Below are 24592 nucleotides of genomic sequence, written 5' to 3'. Positions count from 1 at the left end.
GACTACCATATTAAAAAAAAAGTCATTCTGCTCTTTCTCCTTTTAGGCATCTACACAGAACTTCAAAAACACTAATTCGAAAGGAAACTAACTATCCAATGTTTATTGCAGTTCTATTTACTATAGATAAATTATGTAACTAACCCAAGCATTCTAAAATAGATGAGAGGATCAAGAAGATATGGTATATATACACGGTGGAATATTACTCAGCAATCAAAAAGATAAATTGATGCCATTTTTAGCAACATGAATGGAGCTCGAAGGCAAACTTTTAAGTGAAAGAAGTCAGAAGGAGAAAGATAAATACCAGATGGTGTCACTAATATGTTGAATATAGAGTAACTAACTCAAAAATCATATAAAGGTAAGCTTAAAAACTAACCTTTGATACCTGCTATAGAATTGAAACACCAAGGGGGAGAAGGGATAGGTAGGGGCAAGAAGAACGAAGGAAGGAAGCACATTGGTCTATGCCAGTAGACTATGGGTGAGTGGGTGGTGAGTGCCCTACAGAGGTGATACCTGATGGGGGTTTCCAACTATTTCCTCAATTAAACGTAAATATTAAAAAAATAAGAAAAAAGATATCCTAGTTCTATCTATAAACCCACTAAGCCAAATACAAGAAAAAAAGTAGAGAAAAGAAAGAGGAGTTTGGATAGGGCAGTGGGTATTCAAAAGCAGTAAAGATCAACAGAATTACAGACAATAATCGGTGAGATGTTTGAAGACAGGTGAATTCAAAGATCTCTTAAAACTCAAAAATAAGAAAACAATTCAATTTAAAAAATGAATCAAAGACAATAGACACTTCATCAAAGGAGATATATAACTGGCAAACAATCATGTGAAAATGTTTTTCACAGCAAACAGTCAGGAAAATTCAAATTAAAACAACAAGGAGATTCCACTACAACTCTATTTGAATAACTAGAATTGATAACATCAAAATGCTGTCAAGGAAATAGGGTAACAGCAACTTTAACTGTTGGTGGGAATACAAGATATTAAAGCTCCTTTGGGATAAAGACTGGTTGTTTCTTACAAAAAGTAAGCAAGCTCTTATTATATGATCCAGTTACATACACTTGGTTATTTACATTGAATAGTATGCAAAAACCTACACATATATGTGTATAGTATATAGCTTTATTCATAGTTGTTGAAACATGAAAGTAATTAAAATGCCCTTGAATAGATGAATGAATAAACTGTGGTATATCTAGACAATGGGATATTATTTAGTGCAAAAGAAAATGTTCAAGACATGAAAAGATTTGGAGGAAACTGAAAGGCAAATTACTGAGTGAAATAATCTAATCTGAAAGCTACATGATTTTTAATATATGACATTCTAGAAAAGACAAAACTGTAAGGACAGTAATAGGCAGTGGTTCCAGGGCTAAGGGAGAGAGAGAAATAGAGCATGCACAGAGGATTCTTAAAGCAGTGAAACAACTCTGTTTGATACCATAATGGTACATACATGTCATTATGAATTTGCTCAAAAGTCACAGATGTCCACAGCCTAGAGTGAACACTAATGTAAACCATGGTCTCTGGGTACTAGTGTTGTGTCAGTGTAGGTTCATCAATCGTAACAAATGTACTCCTCAATTAGGGGTGCTGATAATAGGGGAGATTATGCATGTTTGAGGGCAGAAGGTAAATGGGAAATTTCTTGGCCTGCTATGAATATAAATAAAGTTTATTTTTAAAATGGAAACAAAAAGGAATTTTTATTTATGGGGGAAGGTGAAGAAGTTGTTCTATAGTTTTGATTGTGATGTTGACTGTAAACCACATATTTGTCTCAGCACTATTAAGCCATCATCAGCCACTGCAGCATGGGTTCGATCCCCGGCCAGGGAGGTGACCCACATAGCACAGAAGACCCGTCCTGTCTCACCCGCTGTTCCCCTCAGCAGTGTATTTCAGTCAATCTGTCTGTTCTGCTCCCCACTCTGTCTCTGGTGAATCCTCTCACTCCCCCCACACCTCTGGCCTATGCCCCAGTTCTTGTATTAATAAACAAATCTTTAAAAAAAAATCATTCAGGGCCTCCCCAGTGGCTCAGTGGTTGAGCGCTGGGTTGCGAAGCTGCCCGCAGCCTCTGCGGCACCAGTTCGATCCCCGGCTGCTCCCCGGCCACCGGAGGAGGGTCCCACATGGCCCGCAGACCTCTCCTGCCACCCGCTGCTCCCCTCAGCAGTGTACTTCGGTCCTTTTGCCTGCTCTGCTCCCCGCTCTGGCTCTGGTGAATTCTCTCACCCTCCCACGCTTCTGACTGTACCCAGTGCTTGTATAAATAAATAAATAAATCTTTAAAAAAAAATCATTCAAAACTGTCATTCCTCCATATGAAATTAAAGTTATAGGATAGCTAGAATAAGAATACAAGATACTGGTGGTTCAGGTATTTAAGCACATAACTGAAAACATATCTATCATTACTTCAGAAGAAAAGTTATGAATATATGGGCATAAATAAATATGTGTGTATATAAAAGAGAAATAACTAGAGCATGATAAAAATGCATCCATATATAATTATATTGTTAATGTTGAAAATAAATTACAATCATAAAAGAACTAAGAGAGTTGGGAAAAAATTGAACAAATTTGTCCCCAAAGAACAGCACAGAGAAATAAAGGGATAAAACTAGACTGAAAGTCTGATAAGAAGAGAGACCCTGATGATAGTTTGACAATAACTCTAAGTCATAAGTTCAGATGCAAAAATCCCAAATTATTAGCAAATTGAATTCACTATCATATAGAAGTTATACCATGACAAACACATTTATCTTTGAAATAAGTATTAATAAATTAAGAGAATATTCAGATAATTACATCAATAAATTCTATAAGATATTAAACAAATTTAAATATAAATTCTTATTAAAATTTTCTACACAACTAGAAAGTAAAGGCAATTTCCTAACAGAAAGAAAGTGTATGTGTGTGATTAAAAGTAAAATTCTAAAAACATGTATGACAAAGAGTATACTGTTACAATGGAAATTATAAAATATTTAATAATTAATGATAATTAAAGCATGATATAACCAAATTTGGGGCATACGATCAACATGAAGATATTGACATATTTACCCTTAGCCACAATAATTTAGAAAAAGTAAAAAAGGAAGGGAAATAATAAAAATGAGTTGAGAATAAAAGAGACAAATATATTTAAATGCAATGCAATTACAATTTCTAGTCAGATCACTAGCAAGACTGATTAATTTTAAAAAGAGCAAAGAAACAAAGAGGAGAGGAAAGAGTAAAAGCATTTATCTATAATATTAGCATTTAAATTAATAAAATACAGATACAAGGACTTTAAAAATCAGCAGAGATTAATACAATAAATTTATGTTAATACATAATTCAGATGATATGTTTAATTTTTTAAATGATATGTACTCAATAACAATTCAATAACAAAAAATGTAAATTGTAATAAAAAATCATTCAAAAAGAAAGCAGTCCCAGATGGAGGAAAAGCAAGGTTGCCAAACTCTTAAAAAAATAATAAGTCTGATCTTTAGTATTTCTCAAAGACTAGGAAATGTGATTAAGTTTGTCAACTCATTTTTCAAAGCTAATTTAATCTCCCTAAATCTATACAAAGGTAAGTGAAAGAAAAATAATTATAGATGAATCGTATTGTTGAATATATTGACAAATTCCTAAATAAAATGTTAACAAACCAATTTCATTATCATGTTCATGTATTATTTATCTTAAGAATACAATGACCTTTTAAATCTGATCATTTATTAAAATAATCCCAAAGTAATCCAGTATATTAACAATTATAAGAAGAAATGAAAGATAGGATCTTCTCACTCTACTTATTTCTCAGTACAGCCAGAAAAGCAATGGATTAAACTTTAGACTTGTTCATTATAAACTCATGGCCTACAAAAATAAAGGCGAACTTCTTACACCTCATAAAGAGAGCTGTACTACTGTGATTATTCTCTAGAGCTGCTGTAACAAATTGTGGCAAATATAATGGCTTAAAACCATACACTTGGATTATTTTTACAGTCCTGTGTGTTAAAATTTGATACGGATGTATATTCTTATATTTAAATGTCACCAGGACTGAGTTCCTGCTGGAGGTTCAAGGGGTGACTCAACTGCCTTGTTTTTGCCATGTTCTGGCACTTGCTTCTTTCTTTGACTTACGGTCCATTCCTTCCTTTTTAAAGAAAACAATCACTGGTGAAGTCCTTCTCATACCCCATCCCTCTAACCTCTTCTGCTTTCCTATTTCACTTCTAAGATTCCTTATAATTACATTAGAGCCATCTTCTTTACTTAGGACACTCTTTTCATTTTAAAGATAGTTTTAAATAGCAAATCTACCTGAAATTCTAATTTCCCTTTGCCAAGCATCTAATATATTTACAGATTCTGAGAATTAGAATGTGAATGTCTTTGGGAGACCATTACTGTCACAAAATCAAATGTTACATTTGTTTTTAGCTTAGAATAACCAAATGTATATCAGAAAGAACTAACATAAGTAAGCTTTTTATTTGTTTCATGCTAAAAGAACCATTAGCTCAGAACAACATTGCAATCAATAATGCCATCTGGGTCTCATGATCTTTCATTATCTGCCACAAAAAATTTTTAAAATTCTCATTACATTCTATTCAGGGAGAAGGAAGAAGAAGGGGATAGGACAGTGATCTTTTGGGCTGTATAACCTTTTCCAGAAATCCAGAATTTGTGTCCTTATCCACAATTGTGTTTTTTACTGCAATGGAATTTTGTTGGTTTGTTTTTAAGTTGTGGACATATTGCTGCCCTTCTCAAAAGCAGTCATCTGTTAGTAAGGTAGAAGAGATTAATGAATATTACATAGGTAACTAGCAGTGCCAGCTACTGGATTACTATCACATGCAATGGTGATGTTTTAGAACCACTCCAATTAAATTCAGGAACAGGTTAGGAATGCCAACTATCACCGCTTCTACTCATTCTATTGGAAGTTTCAGCCAATGCAATAACAAGAAAAATAGTGGGTATGAGGGAAAAAGAGACAACAATAGTAGATGAGTATATTGGCAGTAGGAGAATGATGCAGTTTTGCACAAGAGTTGAGGCATCCATGAAATGAAAATTGGAACTATTATTTAAGTGATTAGATATAATGGTATGAAGTTTAGAGGAAATAACTAGGTGTGATAGTAAATTTGAGTCATAAGGAACAAATGAAAAAGCTCTATGATTTAATAAAATTGCCTAAGAGGGAGAGAAGATTAAGACTTAAAAAGGGAGGAATATTTAAGACTAGACATTAAAGAGTTGTGATTTTTAAAGGCAAAACTAAAGAGGAAATTCCAGGAAAAAAAAGGGAGAAAATGCACAAAAAGTAGGATGTCAGTGTTACGAATGTCAAGAACATTTCTAAGGAAAGAAGTAGAAATGGCTAATTTTCCTTGGAATTCAAGAAAAATAAGGAAACAAAAAATGTGAAATTGATTTTAGGCTATAGTGGAATTTGGTAATAAAGGTAATTGGTGAAGTAATGGGAGTCTTGGTTAAGCCTGATAAAAATGAGGCTTAAGTGTTCATGAGAAAATTTGGGCCTCCCGGTGGCCCAGCGGGTTGAACACAGAGCTGTGAAGCTGTCCGCAGCCACTACAGCACTGGTTTGATTCCCAGCCAGCCAGGGAGATTACCACATGGTGAGACAGACCTCTCCTGTCTCGCCTGCTGTTCCCCTCAGCAGTGTACTTCAGTCCTTCTGCCTGTTCTGCTCCCTGCTCTGTCTCTGGTGAATCCTCTCACTCTCCTCCACCTCTAGCCTGTACCCCAGTGCTTGTATAAATAAATGAATCTTAAAAAAAAAGAGTTCATGAGAAATAGAGAAGTTAAATGGCATGAAAAATCTATAACATATCAGTTTTAAGTTAAGGATAGATCTAAAGGGTACAATTGGAGGTGAGACTGGACAATTGGAACGATCCTAAAAAAATAATCTGGTGAAATTTCCATTAGAGGGAAATAGTATGACCAAGTATAACCAAGAATATACTATTCCTAAATGTGTAGGAAGAAATTAATAATACAAGAAGATGGTTGTACCCTCTCTTTTTTACCAAATCATAGGGAGAAAATGATGTAGATAGGCAGAGAGATGGAAAGACATCCCATTTTATGACTTCAATTTCTCCTGTTAAGCGAGGATTAACATAATCCACTGAGAGGTCACAGGACAGGTGGGGAAAGCTATTCCCTATGGCAAAGTTTCTCAAAACATTTTAAAAAATTCTCCCATATGATCCAGCAATTCCATTCCTCATTATCTAGCCAAAGAATACAAAAAATATTAATTCAGAGGGTAACATGCATCCCTACGTTCATTGTAGCAATATTTACAATAGTTATTGAAACAACCTCAGTGCCAATGACAGATAAGTGGATGAAGATGTGAGACATACACACACAAACAACACAACACATGCACACAGTAGAATACTATGCAGCTATACAAAAAAGATGAAAGTTGCCATTTGAGAGAAAAATGGGTAAAAATGGAAAAGATTATGCTAAGCAAAATAAGTCAGAAGGAGAAAGACAAATATCAGATGATTTCACGCATATGTGACATATAAAAGAACAAAACAATGGAAAAGACAAAACTAAACCAAAACAAACCTAGAAATCTGATTGCAAAATTGAGGTTAGTAGAGGAGGGATGGAGGTTGGGAGGTAAAGGAATAGGGGTCCATAGACTATGGTGGAGGATTATGGGCACTTTGGTGGTAGGGGTATGGTAACATACATCTGTACCCTAAATTATACATATATATATATCACACACACATACACAAATATACAGTGTTGTAAACCAACATCACCTCAATGAAAATGATACTATTAAAAATTAATGGCTGCAAGTTATAAATAAAAAAAGATTAGAGAAATTGGAATAGGTTTTATATAACTACTGTAAAGATTAGAAAGATTAGAGAGAAAATTGATCAAATACATGTAATAGAATTATTGAGTAGTACTATTATTAGAATTCAATTGAGGCGGAAAATCAATAATTCACATCGCTCTATTATGTAAACTTTTTCCCAGCAATTGTTCCATTTAAAAGCTGAGTTTGGGGGGCGGAGCAACATGGCGGCGAGGAGACGCTGCAAGTAAGATCTCCCATTAAAAAAAGTTAATAGGGAGGAAAAGCGGCAGGTCCCAGTGAGAACTGGGACATGGAAGATAAACGGACGACTCCAGCAAACTGCCCGAAGAAGAAAGTTGCCATAAAAGAGGACGAGAAGGGAGGAAAGCGCAGAACCCTGCTCCCCTCCCCCGCCCACAAAGTCGGCACTCTCCGACCGGCAGAGAGGAGGGAAACAACAAACCACAACGGCCCACAAGAAAAACGGACACAGCAAGCGGGACTGTGAGTGGAAAGGAACTATTGCAGCCACCACACCCCGTGAACGGGAGCTGAGGCGAACCCTGCAGGATCCGCCGAGGAGGTGAGCTCCAGGCGCCATTAAAGAGAGCCCCGCCCCCCAGGAGGAGACCAGCACCAGCACACAGCCCCGGCCACCTGGATGCTTGAAACTGACAGATGACTCCTGGAAGAACCAGAGCGGAACAGAGAAGCCCACCCAAGATGCCGGCCAGTCCCAACAACACAGTGTCCCAACGCATACGGCAAATTAGAAAACAGACAGTAGGGAGGAGAAGAACCACACGCAACCTAGCAACTCTCCAGAGAAAAAGCACACCACAAAAAGAAAGCCAGCCCCCAGATTGCAAAGACAATAACTTGGAAGAATTTCTGAGCCTTCCAGAAAGAGAATTTAAAATTGCCGTGATTAAAAAACTGACAGAAGTCATAAAGGAAAACAACGATAAGGGAAAAATAATCAACGATCAGAAGAATGCAATTGAGTCCCTAGAGAGGGAAAACAATGGTCAGAAGAAAGAAATTGAGTCCCTAAAGAGGGAAGTAAAAGAAATGCAGGAGATCAAAGAATTAATGGAAGAACTAAAGAATTCTGGGAAAAGCAATGAAAGCAGAATAGATGAAATGGAAGAACGAATAAGTAATCTTGAAGACACAGAAATAAAAAGAACCAAAACAGAAAAGGAAAGAGAAGTACGAAGGAAAAAGAACGAAGAAAGACTTCGGGAACTATCTGACTCCATGAGGAAAGGAAATATAAGAGTTATAGGAATACCAGAAGGAGAGGAGAGAGATGTAGGAACAGAGAAAATATTCAAAGAGATAATTGAAGAGAACTTCCCAAATGTGAAGAAGGAGCTGAAAATTGATATACAAGAAGCAAGAAGAACACCAAACTTCCACGACGAAAGGAAAAATACAGCAAGACACATAATAGTAAAGCTCCCAAGAATCCAGGACAAGGAAAAAATAATGAAGCTGGCAAGAGGGAAGAAACAGATAACATTCAAAGGAAAACCAATCAGGCTGACATCAGACTTCTCCGAAGAAACACTACGGGCAAGGAGAGAGTGGAGGGACATAGTCAACAGACTCCAAGAAAACAGATGCCAACCAAGAATACTCTATTCCGCAAAGCTCTCCTTCCTCTTTGAAGAAAGAATATGGACCTTCCCAGACAAACAGAAACTCCGGAATTTCATTGCAACTAAACCCCCACTCCAAAAAATACTACAAGGAGTCCTAAAGCCAGAACCTCAGAGGGACGAATAACAATGAAAGAAGGCCAAAAAAAAAAAAAAAGTTATTAAAAGAATAAATAAATAAAATCAAAGGAAAGACAAACACAATGGCAAATACAGATGTTAACATATAAATATTAACTCTAAATGTAAATGGACTAAACTCTTCAATAAAAAGACACAGAGTGGCAGCCTGGATTAAGAAACAAAACCCAACCTTTTGCTGTCTCCAGGAAACACATTTAGCTACAAAAGATAAAAATAGGCTCAAAGTTAAAGGATGGAAAACAATCCTACAAGCAAATGGACCAAAAAAGAAAGCAGGAACAGCTATACTTATATCAGATAAAACAGATTTCAAACTCAAAAAGATAAAAAGAGACCCCAATGGTCACTACATTATGATCAAGGGGACAATACTTCAAGAAGAAATAACACTCATTAACATATACTCACCAAACGAAGGAGCACCAAAATATATCAGACAACTGTTGTCCTCTCTGAAAACAGACATCAGAGAAAACACATACGTAGTGGGAGACTTCAACACACCACTATCAACAATGGATAGATCAACAAGACAAAAAATAAGTAAAGAAACCAAAGCTCTAAATAAGGACCTAGAGCAATTAGGCTTAACAGACATCTATAGAACACTAAACCCCAAAAAAACGGAGTACACATTTTTCTCAAGCGCACACGGATCATTCTCCAGGATCGATCACATACTGGGGCACAAGACAAACATCAACAGATACACCAAGATTGAAATCATATCAACCATCTTTTCTGACCATGAAGGCATCAAACTAGAAATAAACCATAAAAAGAAGGCAAGGAACTTTCCTACCTCATGGAGATTAAAAACCACACTACTGGAAGACCATTGGACTAATGAGGAGATCAAAGAAGAAATTAAAAAATTTTTTGAATTGAACGACAAGGAGGACACTAATATCCTAAATGTATGGGATGCAGCAAAAGCAGTAATAAGAGGAAAATATATAGCAATAGAAGCTCACATCAAGAAACAAGAAAGAACGCAAAGAAACAACCTCATCTCGAAGCTCAAAGATCTAGAAAAAGAACAACAAAAAAACCCCAAAACCAGTAGAAGAAAAGAAATAATAAAAACCAAAGCAGAAATAAATGAAATTGAAACTAAAAAAACAATCCAAAAGATCAATGAAACCAAGAGCTGGTTTTTTGAAAAAATCAATAAAATAGACAAACCCTTAGCCAGGCTCACAAAGGAAAAAAGGGAGAAAGCACAAATAAACAGGATCATCAATGAAAGAGGAGAAATCACAACGGACACAGCAGAAATCAAAAGAATAATCAGTAACTACTATGAACAGTTATATGGAAACAAGTTTAACAATCTAGAGGAGATGGACAAATTCCTACAACTCTACAATCACCCAAAGCTAGATAAAGAAGAAATAGAACACCTAAACAGACCAATTACAATTAGCGAAATTGAAATGGTAATAAAAAACCTCCCCAAAAACAAAAGCCCAGGACCTGATGGATTTACAAATGAATTCTACCAAACATTCAGAGACGAATTAGTGCCTATCCTTCACAAACTCTTCCAAAAAATTGAGAAGGAAGGGACAATACCAAACACGTTTTATGAAGCCAACATTACACTAATACCAAAACCGAACAAGGACAACACAAAAAAGGAAAACTACAGGCCAATCTCCCTAATGAACACTGATGCAAAAATCCTCAATAAAATTTTAGCTATCAGAATCCAACAATGTATCCATAAGATAATTCACCACGACCAAGTTGGATTCATTCCAGGGGCACAAGGATGGTTTAACATCCGAAAATCAATCAACGTTATCCAACACATCAACAAAAAGAAATATAAAAACCATATGATAATATCAATAGATGCGGAGAAAGCTTTCGACAAAGTGCAACACCCATTCATGATAAAAGCCCTTGAAATTCTGGGGATACAAGGAACATACCTCAACATCATAAAGGCCATCTATGACAAGCCAACAGCCAGTATCATTCTCAATGGTGAAAAGCTGAAAGCAATTCCATTAAGATCTGGAACAAGACAAGGATGTCCACTCTCACCATTGCTTTTCAATATAATACTGGAAGTCCTAGCCAGGGCAATAAGACAAGAGAAAGACATCCAAGGAATCCAAATAGGAAAAGAAGAAGTCAAACTATCACTATTTGCAGACGATATGATATTATACATAGAGAACCCCAAAAACTCCACAGAAAAGCTAATTCAACTCATCAATCAGTTCAGTAAAGTGGCAGGATACAAAATCAACACGCAAAAGTCAGTAGCCTTCCTATACACAAACAATAAATCTGAAGAAGAAGAAATCAAAAAGACCATCCCTTTTGTTATTGAAACAAAAAAAATCAAATATTTGGGAATAAATCTAACAAAAGAGGTAAAGGACCTATACAAAGAAAACTATAAAACACTGTTAAAAGAAATAGAAGAAGACACAAAGAAATGGAGAGACGTCCCCTGCTCATGGATTGGAAGAATAAACATTATTAAAATGGCCATCCTACCAAAAGCAATATACAGATTCAATGCTATTCCAATCAAAATTTCAATGTCATTCTTCAAAGAAATAGAACAATTATTGATGAAATTCATATGGAATCACCAAAAACCCCGAATAGCCAAAGCTCTCCTGAAAAAAAAAGAAGGGAATGGAGGCATCAGACTCCCAGACTTCAAACTATACTACAAAGCCATAATCATCAAAACTGCATGGTATTGGAACAAGAACAGACATACAGACCAATGGAATCGAATAGAAAATCCAGAAATAAACCCACAGATTTATGGTCAACTAATCTTTGACAAAGGAGCAAAGAATATGCATTGGAGCAAAGAAAGTTTGTTCAATAAATGGTGCTGGGAAAACTGGGTCGCTACATGCAAAAGAATGAAGCTTGACCACCACCTCACACCATACACAAAAATCAACTCAAAATGGATTAAAGAACTAGACATAAGACCTGAAACCATAAAATATATAGAAGGAAATATAGGCGAAACACTACGTGATTTGCACATCAAAGACATCTTTACAGACACATCACCCAAAGCAGTGATAGTGAAGGCAAAGATAAACAGCTGGGACTACATCAAATTAAAGAGCTTTTGCACAGCAAAAGAGACAATAACAAAAACAAAGAGAAACCCCACCAACTGGGAGAACATTTTTGCACCCAACACTAATGATAAAGGACTGATCACAAAAATATGCAAAGAGCTGATGAGACTCAACAACAACAAAGAAAATAATCCAGTCAAAAAATGGGCAGAAGAGCTTAAAAGAAACTTCTCTGAAGAGGAAATGCAAATGGCCAACAGGCATATGAAAAAATGTTCAACATCACTTGTCATCAGGGAAATGCAAATCAAAACTACCATGAGATACCATCTTACACCAGTGAGAATGGCACATATTAAAAAAACTAGCAACAACAAATGTTGGCGAGGGTGTGGAGAAAAAGGAACTCTTCTGCACTGTTGGTGGGAGTGCAAACTGGTCCAACCACTGTGGAAAGCTGTGTGGAGATTTCTGGACCTACTAAACATAGAGCTTCCATATGATCCAGCAATTCCACTCCTAGGTATTTACCCAAAGGACACAGAAACATCAATTCCAAAGAACACCTGCACCCCTATGTTTATAGCAGCACTGTTTACAATAGCTAAGCTTTGGAAACAACCCAAATGCCCAAAAATAGATGACTGGATCAAGAAGATGTGGTACATATATACCATGGAATATTACTCAGCATTCAAAAAAGATAAACACATGCAATTTGCAGCAACATGGATGGCGCTGGAAGGGATCATGCTCAGCGAAATAAGCCAAAAAGAAAAAGAAAAATACCGGATGGTCTCACTCATAGCAGGAATCTAGAAAACTTAAATAAGGGACCAGGAAAATGAATAACTATAAGAAAGTGAAAATCAAAATCAACAAAAAACTATGAACCAGAGACACTTTTAGGGGGGCGGGGGTGGGAGGGGAGGGATTGGGGTCAGAATGGGGGGGCTGCAATTGTATGGGGAATATAACAATAAAATTTATTAAAAAAAAAAAAAAAAGCTGAGTTTGTCCACATGAGAGTGATAAATGACAGAGAAGTCAGGGAATTTACCATTTGCATAAGGTTTAATTGTAATGATAGGTCAAACAACTTAAACTAGAAAGAGGATAGTGAAAGCAGATTAAAACACATAGATAACAAAAAAGGGGGGAGAGGATAAAAGAAGAAATATTGGACTATTCATAGTAAGACTACTTACTTAATGAAGCTGGAAAGATGAAAAAAGGAAGTAAAGAGCAGTAAATTTGAATGAGTGATTTTAGAAATAAAACTATTTGAAAATTAATGTTAAGGGCCTCCCCGGTGGCGCAGCGGTTGAGCGCTGGGTTGCGAAGCTGCCCGCAGCCTCTGCAGCGCCGGTTCAATCCCCGGCTGCTCCGCGGCCACAGGAGGAGGGTCCCACATGGCGCGCAGACCTCTCCTGCCGCCCGCTGCTCCCCTCAGCAGTGTACCTCGGTCCTTCTGCCTGCTCTGCTCCCCGCTCTGGCTCTGGTGAATTCTCTCACCCTCCCGCGCTTCTGACTGTACCCAGTGCATGTATAAATAAACAAACAAACAAATAAATAAAAAAAAAACCATGCCTCTATTAAAAAAAAAGATTAAAAAAAAAGAAAATTAATGTTAAGATCTGGAAAGAATATTAAGAAACTAATATTTAGGAAAGAATTTGAGAGTATGAAGAAATATGCTGATCATAGATATTCCAAAGAGTAAAAAAATGGATGTTGGTTATAGTCAAGGCAAGACATTTCAGTATATTTGGGCAAAATTATGTCATATCCAGTGTGGACCAAGAGCAAGATGGACTTATCCCTTGGGCACTGACAACTGGTAGGATTAGTCATACCATGATGTCCCTGCTGGCTATGTTCCCTCTGGAATGAAAAGTGGCATATTCTATTATTCATCAATCTGGAGAAGGCTATATATATCAAACTGGGGAATACAAGCAATGCTAAGTGACAGCCTGATGTCTGATGTGTGGTTCTAAATCTGGCTTCAGAAACAGTTTTTGAGATACCAAGGGTTTGGGTGCAATTGACTTCCTTGACTACCTCCAACACATGCACACACACACACACACACACACACAGATTGGCTTTGGATATCTTGATTCTACACTTTACAGACTTTCCCCCTGCTGTCTCCAAGAGTTCTGGAAAACATGTCCCAAATGCTCTGGAATTTACCATATTAACTTTACCAAGTGATAACTACTAGTCTAGATTCTTATTGGTGAATGGTAAGTCAACAGATCAGAACAACTTTTGCAGAGGCACAAATAGCTGAAGGTAGTTTTGTGTGTTATAATGTCCTTGCAACCAATCCTTAACCCAGGTTATCAAAGCTTTAATCTAAAAGATGATTAATGGTATGATCTTCAAGCACTGTATGAGAGACAGCTGGAGACTCCTTTCAATGAAGGAAAGATTCTAAATTCTTTCTTCCCTTTATCCAGCATCAGAGAGCCTGTTATATCCCAGACATTACTCAAGACATGAGAGATGACTGTGCTAGTGCTGCATGCCTTAAACAATTTATAATATGGAAAGACAGACATGTAAACAAAAATATTAGGGTAATAGATTTGCAACAGAAATCTGTAAGTGCACAAGAAACATAAAGGAGAAAGTGTGTAATCCTCATTCTCTGCTTCCCTTGGGAACTTGTTCCACTAATGATAACTTCTCTTCCGTTTCCATTATGTTTCTTCTCTACTGGCCCTGACTACTCATCCTATAACTCAAGTCTCTTTCACCAAATAACAAAATAAAATAGCACCATATTATTAACTCTCAATATATTTTAATTTCTCTACTTCTTGTCCAAGTTTTTTCTTATCAAAAATGTTCCTTTGCACATTGAAATCACCTGGGGAGCTTAAAAAAATACTGACAACTGCCCCCCACCATCCCCAACCCCTCAGATTCTGATTTTATTGATCTGCAAGGTGGACAGAACGGTTCTTAAAGTTTCCCTAGGTATGTTCCAGTAGACAGCCAATGATAAGAGCACAAGTTTAAAGGACTATGGAGAGCACTAGCATCTGCACAGTGTGATACACATTAAGCACTTAATAGTGATAACACTTATTGTTGCATTAATCTCTAAAAGCCAGGATGCTTCTCATGCCAGGATATCACCATTTGATTAACAGAAAGCTGGAAGGCAGATTTGTCTTAGTGGAGATTGAAATGACCCAAAATTGTGATAGGGTGGGCCCCAGGGAAAGGGAGGTGCTGGGTTCCCTGCCCAACCCAATAAAGGGAGGATCTGAGCAGGGTAGAGAAGCAGCTGGAGAGGAGACTGAAGAAGGTAGAAAGAAATATGGAGAGTCAGAGAATACCTGGAGGAGGTACATGGAGCAGAGAGACATGTGAAGAAGCTGTGCTTGCTTCTTGGTCCTGGACTGGTTGAAACAGATGTGATGAGATACCTGTGGGCAGTTAATATTGGCAGCTTTTATCTTGCTTTTGCTCCTTCTGTCCCACATATGCTGGGTCCTTTTTATAGAACCCTTTCCTGTGGGTCCCCACCAGAAGGTGACTTAAACTTGTGGGAGGCTTTCTGGCCTCAATGGTCCTGCTTTGGGCCAACCCTGTTTGGCTGGACATTTACCCACAAGCGGGTGGGTAACTTCAAGTGCTAGGTTTGGAAATTTTATTCTTTCCCTTTTCTGTATTGCACACTAATTGTACTAAAGTTCCTTTCCATTGAAGCTTTTCACACTAGAGTATGTTTTGCCTTGATGCAGCAGATGGCAGAACCTGTTTAGACAGACAGGTTTGGAGGATCCCTACCCTGTAACAAAAATGTCTGTTTTAGATTTGTCTCATCTTCGAAATGTTGACATCTATAAAATCATGTAAAAAGCAAGACCCCTGGCACTGTCTTCACCTATAAAATGGGAAAATCACTTTATCTGAAATCACTGGATTGGTGAGATTAATTAGTTCATCTTTGTAAAATGTTCTTCAGAGGAGAAAAAAAAATCTATAAGAACTAAGGATTATGATCTCCTGGAAGTATCTATAATTGGTAGAGACTTTTATAGGCAGTCTGGTCAGTGAAGCCTGCAGTTTGGAGCCTCACCCTGCTTCTCAGCCTTAGAGCACAGATGTAGCTAAACTCATCAGCCTCCATTAAGCCTCTGGCAAAATGGCTATGATCTAGTTGCTGCTGAAAACATCCGTGACCTTTGCTCTTTCTGCTCTGGGGGTGGATATTGAATCCTCCATGCTCCTAAAATGCCAGTGTTTACTCCTTTATACACTTTCCCAAGTGTGTTGGGGTAAGCAGAAGAAGGGAAAGTAGAAGGATAAATAGGAATGCCCCCCCCCACACACACATTAATTGAATGACATTTCTTGACAACTAAACTGAACTTTGACCTGCTTTCCTGGAGGACGGCCTAGTGGCAGTTTTCATATCCCATTCCAGTAATGCTGAATGTCTCCTCACCTTCCCATTGTGCTCAAAGGTCTTCATAAGGACACCGAAATTAAAAAAGGGACGGTTCCTGGCATCTGCGCAAAGCGAAGCAAGAGAATATTACAAATGAGAACACAGAGCCGGGGTCTGCTTCCTTTCTTTTGGCAAAAAACCTGCTATAGAAACTAATGTAGATGAGGGGGCACTGAGCCATATATAAGTGAGTAATTATCTACTGTTATAGGCCTTATTATCTCTCCAAATGTTTGCTAAAATTCTGTTGGGCTACCATCTGGACCCAGAGATTTACCCGTGGATAGAGAGTGGATTGTTGTTTTAACTTGAGATGGGAAAATTTCTTTCTCTAATTCTTTTCTGTCATCTTCTGTTAAATAATTTAACTGAATGTCTCTTAGATAGCTCTCTGTGAATCCTTGGAGTAAGTGTATTCTGTGTGATATACTCACATAAAATATTCTTTGAAAGTTTTTTTTTTGTTCCTTTTCCCCCACCAGAGGATCCAACGACAGTTTGCCATCTGTTGTAAGAATTTCATTAATGTACCTATTTTCTCTTCCTTTTTGCAAGAGTGGTCAGTCCAAATAATTTGTAGCCCTCTCCTGTTACGGGCAGGATTGGCTGCCCAGAAGCCTCACCCCATCATAGCTAAGTCCCTGCTCTCTCATTATGACTTTCTCTCAGGTGGCTTTGTTAGCTCAGAACAACAAAGCCCATGTCCCAAAGCCTGGCTGGGTATCAATAATTTAACAACATGTCATAGACAACAGTGAACCATGCTGCTAGGGTTGAAATATTCCTAGGGCTCACCATCTATTATCCGCTGCTTCCTCAGTGCGCAGTGAATGGAGTACAGGTGGGCCCAGCATTTTCCCTACTCAGAAACTTACAAGTTAATAGAATGGCACCAGGGAGGAGTTATTTGCATTACAAAAGAATTCCTTGCTTTACCAGAGGTTCACTTTAGATTTTCTTTAAATTAAGAGCTCCTCTGCAGCATTTAAAAGTTTATAAGCTTAATTAGTTTGGAGCTTTCAGGAAAACACTCCCAAAGAAGAGACTCCTTATTCAGACAGGATGATCCTTCTTCAGACCTGACAGATTAAAAGTGTGTGCACAAAACATTTGAAACATAGCATTCTCTAAAACAAGGGTTTTTGCTTCAGACTCTCTCCTGTCTAGATTTTATCTCAGTCTGTTATATACAAGTATGAACCTGAGTCAGCTTCATCTGTTCTCTACGTCCTCACAGACCTCACTTAGCCACAAGACCCAGCTCCTCCACATAGTGCCCAGAAATAGTGCCCAGGCAGCAAAAGCATCAGCAGTGTGGAATGTTATGTCCTAGTTGTTATCTTTGGGAGAGAAAGGTCTGTAGTGCATAGTCATAGAGCACAACTATGTAATGCAACAGTTGGGGTTAATGTTCCTTAAAAGCCCTCTGGAAACATCGCAGGTCCTCTCCTGTCTGCCACACCACAACACACTGCCCAGATGCCAGTATGGTTTCCACAACTTTGGAGTCTACCCTCCTTGATCTATGTAGATTATGCAGAATGTTCTGCCCTCTTTGGTCCAGCTTCTACCTGCTAATCCATCAGCATTCAGTTAAGGAAGAGCTGGTCTATCACCAAAAGCCCTCAGTCTATCCTCCTGCCTTTTTTCTTTTATAGAAGAAGCAGATTTTTTTTTTTTTCTAAGTTAAACTATCCCACCTCTACTTGAGGTGTTAATCCCTTTGAGACTGACACGCTCTGAGTATCAAAAAGGGCAGACCCAAGCTGGGAGCGTGACATGGGGTCACTTAGCATAAATGTTCAGAGTAGCTTGGACAGGGTGCAGTTTTCATACACATGAAAATCAGAGAATCATCGCAGAAGAGTTATTTCTTACTTAGTTCTGAGTTGTTTAAGTCACTCATCTTAGATCAAGTCGGAGTGATTTGGAGTTTCAGCTTCCCATCTCAGGATGGACTGGCGTGGGCTCCCAATCATAGGGTTTCCATCCATAAAGGATATGATTCTCTGCAGGCATTGCACTAAGAAGGGTTTGAGAACTAAGTGAAGAATGTAAGGGGCCAAGGGTCAGATCAGGAAGAAGAAAGTGTTCCTTTCCTCCTGGGCCTCGCTTTTGTTCCTAGCAAATATCTGAACTCTCTGCTCTCATCACTCTCATTATTATCTGGGTCAAGACTTCCATCAGTAAAAGCAGTTTCCTGGCTTTTTATTCCTGCCTTTACCCTCTCTATGCCTCATGGATGCCATGGCCATAGGAATGTTCCTAAAACACTGCTCCCACCCCATCCTTCCTACTGCTCAAAAGGCTACAGTGTTCTTTGTTGTCCTGCATTGGTTATAAGAGATATGACCATAGAGTTTATTTGTCAAATGAGAATAATTTTGAGAGTGAAAAAACACAGCATTTTAAATATGTCAGGAGCACAGGTGTAAGTGGAGGATGTCACAGATAAACAGGGTATATGGTCACCTTAGATACATGCTTCTGACCTTATATTTGAGACTTGATGTGTGTAACCATACCCCATGCCACTTAAAATCAATCTACTCTTATTTAGAGGTCAGAACACTACTAGAACTACTAAAAATAATAACTGCAATGACAATCATAATACTAACAACCACTCCTAGGTTACCTTCCATACAACAAGCACTATGTCTCACTTATATTAATGTGTTCACACTTCAAAATTCCATTGAGATTCCTATGAGGCACATTATTACTGCCATTTTAGAAATGAGTAAAGCAATACAGAGAGCTTTAAATCCATTGGCCAAGATCACTCAGCTAAGGGGCAGAGTTAAAATTTAAGGCCAGGACTGTTTGATTCCACAGTCTTACCACTACTTGGACAAATCCAATCTTCTTATGTCTTAAGTGCTTTTTAAAATATAAAAAGAATATTGGGAACAATGAACAATAGAATGTTTTCCTGATCTGAATCTTGTCTCAGCCACATTGCTTACTGGCATGTATAAATGCTATTGTTAACACTAGCTTGCTTCTTCCAACCTTGCATCTTTTCTTATATATGGTTTGCCTCTGTGCTTTCAATGTCAATCATAATCAATCTATCTGGCAAAACCCAGTTTACTTCACATATCCTCTGTGAAATCATAGCTGGCTACTCAATGGATATTAATCTCTCCCACCTATACTGCCCCCACGTAGTCATCCTCAGTGTTATACCAACTAGCACTAGATTATAATTTTCCTTTTTGGTTCTCTAATAGTATTCTGTTTGTTATTCTTTTCTCCCTAATCTGTTTGCAAACCCATTAAAGAAAGGGGACCCTCTAGAACCTTGTTTAAATTGAAGTTTGGCAAGATTAATAGCACTTGTGCTTTTTTTTAAAAGGTAAATAACTCACAAGAGATCAACTCATCCACAATTTCATACCCAAATTGATAGTCCTCAAGGGATTTTAAAAACTTAGTATATTTCTGCTAAAAAAAATTCTCACCTCTGACTGTGGGATCAAAACAAGGGGGTGTGGGAATTGTATGGGGACTATAATCAAGATGAAAATGCATACATTGTGCAGAAATGAAAAATGATGTAAAAATATATAAAATAAAAAGTAAAAGGAATAAAAAAAGATATTCTTCATTGCATTATTGAGAGATTTTGAAACAAGATTTTTACTTTATTTTAAATGAATGGAGACACACTAAACCAATTATCTTCAGGGGAAATACTTTTTAATTTTGAATAAATATTTCAAACTGATTTGTCTCATCCACTGGCAGGACAAAAATAACTTCCAGCATTTTCCACATACCTTCATTGGGAAACAAAACAAAACAAAAAATACAATAGCAAGGATGTTCTGAAGTCTCAAGTTCATTAGAAGTTTATTTAGAGAGACCAAGGAGGGAGCAGGCCTCAAAAAGCTGCTTTGGCTCCATTGTCCCAGCCATAATACATTGAAATTCCTGACGAAGCTGAATAATGCCCACACCATTATCTGTGAACTGGCTTCATCCTTTCGCTATTAAATCAGTGTGGCTTCTGCTGGCAGTGCTAGGAGCATCTGCCAGCCTGTGACTGATGATTCCACGTGAGGAAATAACTCAATGTGGACCACTCAGATGGTCAGTCTCCTTCTGCTACCTCTGTCCCACAGCCAAGGACCCTGTGTGAGCTTGAGCTGCTTGGGGATGATGGCTTCAGGCTTGGAGGAGTAGATAGATGTAGGGTATGTTACCCTTCACAGAGGCTGAGATTGTCACAAAGAAATAGAAGGGACAAAAGAAGGCATTCTAGAATAACATAGGTGCTGGATATTATAGCTACTGATTTACAAATATTATAAGAGTAGGAAATCATATGAATCACTCATAAAGCATGTCTCTGAGTAACTGTGCCAAATTAGCCAAATTTTCTTTCCTTCCTTCCATCCTTCCTCTCTTCTTCTCTCTCCTCTCCCCTCTCCCTCCCTCCTTTCCCTTTCTTCTATGTCCTTTTGCCCCTCAGTATTCTTTCTCTAACTTTCTATCAACTACACTAAATAATTTTCATCTGTTACCCCTTTGATCCTTACACTCCAATTTGATATTCTTTTTTCTTGACTTCAGACAGTGAACAAAACTAGGTTTAAAGTGGTTGAGGAATTAGCCCAGAGACATGGCTACATAAGTGACAGAGCTGAGATATAAATCCTGGCACGTCCACCAAGTCCTAAGCATCTGAGCCACACACTGCATGTGCCCAGTCATTCACGCAGCTATTTCTGCCAAGAAGGAAAGTGATTTTAGAAACTAGTTTACTCTGAGATTACAGACATAATTGATCCTCCTTCCCAAGTTATTTGCATTGAATTTTTTTTCAGAGAGAAAACACTGCATAAACAATGTCTTTTGTAATATCATCCCCATGGTAGGTAAGACTTTTCTTGTATGTAAGGCCAGTCTTAATCAGGTTATAAATTATTCTAAAATGAGTTTAGCCTATCACAAGAGTAGCTCAGGAGATTGCAATAGACTTTTCTCTCTTTTCTCATATCCCACATTCAAATCCTAATACGATGAGTTGTATGTTTGTGACTGCACTCCACATACTCACCATCCACACCTTTAATTTGCAAAGAATTCTCCTGGTTTAAGACCAACATTTTGGAGTTAGTCTAATGCATCATTGATTGCTTCTGTGAATTTACCATACATCTATAACCCTTAGTCTATATCTGAGACTTATACTTGATTAAATCTATTATGAGGTATTTGAGAAAATTTGTTTTTACCTTATTTTCTGTCACAACTATTAATTCTGCACTGAGCAGGAGAGGAGTAGATTGGGATCAACATTTCTGATAACTTCCAGTACAAATTAAGTACAGAGGATTTTTAAATGAGATAATAGATGAAAATTACCTATGGGTAGTTGGCACATAGAAACTTAAAAAACACAATTTGTTCTTTCTTCTTTTTTTTCTTAAAAAGAACTTTTCAGTAAACAAAAGCTAAACTTTTTGATAGATCAAATGTATGCATGTAGTACAATTTTGAGTTGTGTTTGCCTTATAATCCATGTTTATAACCAGACTGAATGGATGATCAAGGGACTGTTCTCAGGCACTGTTCTGCCTTTCATTGAAATAAGACACCCTTTCATTTAAGAAAAGAAACTCTTGGGAGTTCAGTTCCATGAATAGGTTAGTCTAATTGTGCAACTCAAGAAGTTTCTAGAATGTACACCAAGATAATCAGCTATCCTCACTTGGACCACAATCATCTTTGAGATCAGTGGAGCCTGTCTCAGTAATTTATTACAGGAAGTATGCTTTCTGTAGGGCAGCCTAGTTAAGTATTTACCATGTGGATAAACTAGTCCTTTCAGGTTCATTGTGTCATTACAAACAACCAAAATTAAATTATTTAATACACATAAAAATATATTTAATGAAAAATTATTTGGGCACTGTGTTTGAATTGTTAATTATATCAGATTTTTTTTCTTTTATTATAAATATCATTTTATCTCAAGCATATGTTTTTGGTCTTATCACCATGTTCTCATAACATCTGTGATAAAACAGTCACCAGGAGTCTCTGGCAGGTAGATGTTCCATAATTGTGTAACTTTACCTACAGTTATTTTATAACTCATGAACCAAGTGGGACACTCTGGAGCTTTCCATTGTCCCACCCGCAGGTAAAAGACAGGAGAGTGAATGGTTGGGGTCTTATAGCACAAGGCTAAGGTTAAAAGATGGGAATCAATAAAATACTAGAAGAGACTTGTTTTTACATGAACATTCTCCCATGAGCAGGAACTGTTTAATAATGCAACTAAATATGTCAAGATTTTAAACATGTTATAAGAGAGTAAACCATTAAACATACAAAATGATACCTTTTTTGCTAATTTCTGAATCATTTGTAGTGACTATTAATAATTAGTTTTATTTATGATTTTATTTATGAAGTTGCAATGGCTATAGGAATTCAATGCTAGAAAAAAGCATTTCTTCACTTACAATGACAAATAACAAAGCAGCCTTTTTCTAATTCTTACAGAGAATATTAGATTAGGAAATTATAGACAAAAACAGAGCAGTTCTTTAGAATATATTGTATGGTCTTGTGTTTCATCCTGATATCAGATGCTTTAGTTTGTTCTAGTAAGAAATTGGGAATAGAAATTACCATTATTTTTAGACCAATATTATTACTCAGGTATCAAGGTCACATTTAATTGTATCCAGTTTTTCTTTTCAAATGAATACCTAGACTTAATCAATTGGTTCCATGTTTATTGATATCCACCTTTCCAGGTAATATCCTTTCTCAAGCTACACATGCCTATGAGTTCCCCATCTCAAAAAGTCTCCCACTTCCATCTTGCACCCTAAACTTTGACCTACCAGTAACTTCACCCCCTTCCAATTTTTTGCTGTAAGCCCACATCATGAATCCCAATATTTTATGCTACTACCTCCAAGGTGATAACTAATTAACACTTCTCTTATTCATAACCCAACACTTTTCATATTCCCCAAGATCTGCTGTGATGTCTGCTCTCCCTTCCTTTCCCCTTACTCTCCAGGGTCAACTACTTCCTCATTCCCTAGCATACACCCCCGTCTCCTGTGTGTTCTCTTTCCCCCTTTCTGAAACTTACTTCCTCTTCTACCCACCTGTTCACTAGAACTATGGAATGTGGTTTGGCAAAATGAATTAGAACGCTGTTGGTTTCCCTTTATGTTAACAGTTATTCCCCTCCTGTGGATCCTCAGAATATTTCTGCAGTCTCTATTTCCCTAGCTCCTTCATTATGAATTTTTTTCTCTAGAACACTGTCACCATAATTCCTTTCTCCTCAAACTTTAAACACTCCTTCACCTTCTTCATCCTGTTGGTCACACCTTACTTTTGGTGAGAAAACAGAAATCAGAAGAGAATAATAATTTTATTTTCCACCAAGAAAGTCACCAAAACACCTGCTCTCATTTCACAATGCTTTTCTTCTGTTTCAGTGAATGAACTTTTCCAGCCCCCTTTTGAAAGCCAAACATTCCCCTTAAATACTGGTGCTATCTTCTCCTTACTCAAAGGGATTTATTCCTGCAATTTCACTGCTATCTCCTTACTGCACCATCAATCATGTTCTCTATGTATTGCATTATATAACGTTCTGATACCTCTATTTTGACAAGTTTCTTGATCCCACATTCCCCTTTAGCATGTCTCTCTTCCTCTTTGTAGGAAAACTCATTCTTTTCATTTTCTCAAACTTAAATCTATCTTGAAGTCATTCCAGTCAATCTTTCACCCAGTCAAGTCACCAAATGCACTCATGTTGCAGAATCATTAGTTTAATTCTCAGTTCTAAACTCACCTGTAAGCATCATTTGACACAGTCAGTTACTCCCTCATTCTTAAAACACTTTATTCACTTAGCTTCCAGGAAACTTCACCCTCCTGACTTTCCATTTACCTCATTGGCTGCTTTCTCAGTGATCCTGGCTGACTTTTCCTCATCTTCCTAACCTGTGATTAGATTGCTCTCTCTCTTCTTCTCAAATATCACTCTCCTGCTTGGAGCAGGCACCAAGTCCATGACTTTGAGCATCATCTGTCCTCTCAGACCTTCATATGTATATCTCCAGACAAGTCTTTCTCTTGAATTCTAGAATTCACTGATTAACAAACAGCAAACTTAACATAGTTACATGCAGAATTATTGATGCATCTTTTAGTTGCCTCACAGTCTTATCCAAATACAATCCTTCATAAATGGCCCCACAATCAGTTAGTTCCAAACCTGAGGCTTCTACTTAACTTGTCTCTCTCCCTCACA

The sequence above is a fragment of the Talpa occidentalis genome, unplaced genomic scaffold, assembly GCF_014898055.3.
Source record: "Talpa occidentalis isolate TD23 unplaced genomic scaffold, MPIMG_talOcc4v2.1 talOcc4.13, whole genome shotgun sequence".
Taxonomy (NCBI): Eukaryota; Metazoa; Chordata; class Mammalia; order Eulipotyphla; family Talpidae; genus Talpa; species Talpa occidentalis.
Note: the sequence above shows the minus strand (reverse complement) of the source record.